Source organism: Myotis brandtii, unplaced genomic scaffold (assembly GCF_000412655.1).
Source record: "Myotis brandtii unplaced genomic scaffold, ASM41265v1 scaffold548, whole genome shotgun sequence".
In the NCBI taxonomy this organism is placed as follows: domain Eukaryota; kingdom Metazoa; phylum Chordata; class Mammalia; order Chiroptera; family Vespertilionidae; genus Myotis; species Myotis brandtii.
Window position 1 is genome coordinate 2,361,707 of NW_005370031.1, and position 2,513 is coordinate 2,364,219.

The following is a 2,513-nucleotide window of genomic DNA, read 5'->3' on the forward strand; positions in this document are numbered from 1 at the left end:
TGAAGTTATGTGACACCAGAAAGATCAAGGATGAGATATACATATAGTTTATCAGCTGTATAGCCACATTAGGATTTGTGGCTATATGTACCAAGTAGTGATAAGTGCTATGTTGAAAATAAATCAGGGAAACTACTTTAGATGATCAGGAAGTCTTTCCCAAATGAACTTGAGTGACTAAAAGAGCCAGTCATGCCAAGATGTGGGGAAGAATGTGTGAGACAAAGTGAATCACTAATACAATGGACATGAAGCTGAAATGAGCTTGGTGTGGTCAAAGATCCAAGATAAATAAAATGTGACTAGAGTAGTAATTCTCAAAATGTGTGATTTGAAAATTATATTGTGGTTAAGTAAGACCTTGACATTGGGGAAATTGAATGTAGAGTATATGGTAGGATTTCTTTTTCTATATTTGTAGTTTATCCATAAATCTGAAAATATTTGCAAATGAAAGTTTTAAGAAGTAACTAGAGCTACTATAAAAGCAAAGTGAAGGGTTTTAAGTAGTGGAATGCTGCAATCTGCTCTGCACCTAAGAAAAATGTTGTTGCTATGATATTGGAAATGCGTTAGAAGAGACAACTAATGTGTATGCAGTGACCAATGGCTGGGACTGGTATGGTGGTAGTGGTGGCAAGAACTGTGGGCAGGTTCATGATAGTAGACATTGAAGTTGTAATTGACAAGGCTTGCTGCTGGATTGTTTGTGAGAGGGACTGACAGAAACAGGAAGTCACAGATGATTTAAGTTTCAAGCCAGAGTCATTGGATTGATTTATTGAGAAGGCAAAAGTTGAAGTAGCAGGTTGACAAATAATGACATTTTATTAATATTATAAGAAGATTATTAAAGCAAATCTAAATAGACAATTTGCAATATGTTCATGAGTACTTATAATCAGTAGGTCTAGTGACAAATTTAGCTTGATGAATGTCATATTGACTATAAATAAATTAACTCATTTGGGTATTCTCACATTCATCCTGAGATTTTTTTAATTGAATGCATTTTTTAAAATAGGAAATTCTGAAGTTTATTAAAGAAAACAACTAACAATATCAATAGATATTCTTAATTTGCTCTTATGAAATTTACACCCATATGTAACTTAATTTTTTAACAGATATTTGTGGAGTGGCTGCTTTTTACTAGGCACTTTTCTGACCAATGGGTGTATACCACTGAACAAAGCAGACCAAAATTTATGCCCTGATCAGGTTTAAATTCCAGTAGAGGTAAGCAAGACAATTTAAGAAAAATAAGTTAAATGAATGATATGTTGGTGAAATAGTTTAACAATAAGTAAAATGACTGTTAAGCCAAATGATACTGAGTATATGAAAAAAAATAAGGCAGAGAAGGAGGATTGGAAATATGAGGGAAGGAAGAGGTTGTGGTATGGAAGGGATTTTAGTATAAAATAAGACCCTTAGGAAAGAACTTGTTGAGTAGGAATTGAGGGAAGAAGCCATGAGGATAACTGTTGAAAGAGCATTCCAGACAGAATAGTAAGTGGTGGACGTAGTGATGGATGGACAGAGTGGTAAGAAGACAGTGAAATGTGCAAATAGGCAGATATAAGGGGATTTATATGTATCTCTGTGAGGACATTGCCTTTTATTCTGAGTGACATGAAAGGTTTTGAGAAGAATATTATATGGTTGGCCTGACTTAAAAGTAATACTCTAAACCAGGGGTGGGGAACCTTTTCTCTTCCAAGGCCCATTTGAATATTTATAACATTATTAGAGGCCCAGTACATGAAATTCGTGCACGGCTAAGGTCCCTAGGCCTGGCTGGCGATCAGGGCCAATTGGGGCCTTCCTTCTGGCTGCCAGCCAGGGCCTCTCTTCCCCAGCTGCCGGCTGGGGCCTTCCTTCATTCTGTGCCACTCCCTGGTGGTAGGTGCACGTCATAGTGAGCAATTGAACTCCCGGTCGAACTCCTGAGGGGACAATTTGCATATTAGGCTTTTATATAGAGAGATTTGAAGGCCATACACAATTATCAACTTAAAAATTAGCCTGCTATATTTCCTCAAACATTTATTTAACTCACCTCTAATGCCTTAACAGAACCAGACCAAATGATTTGGCAGGTGTTCCCCACCCCTGCTCTAGAACACGGGACCACGGGCTTAAGTGGAGAGGACAGTTAGTTGCTAGGCCATTCTAGTAATTCAGGTCAGAGACAGTATTATCCAAGCTAGGATGGTATTAATCGAGGGCAATGAGAAATTGTTGGATTCTGTGCATATTTTGAAGGTAGAGCTAATATGATTTGTTGATGGATTGAACATATGGTGTAAAAGAACGGAAGGTTTCAAAGATGATCTTATAGTTGTCCTGAAGGACTAGAAAGATGGCATTACCATCTATTGGTATGGAGAAAATGACAGGAAGAGTAGGTCTCAATTGTGGGCATGGTTAGGGGGTCATTTTGGACCTCATAAGTTTATTATGCCTATTAAACTTCCAAGTGGAGATGCCAGTGGGTAGTAGACTGTAAG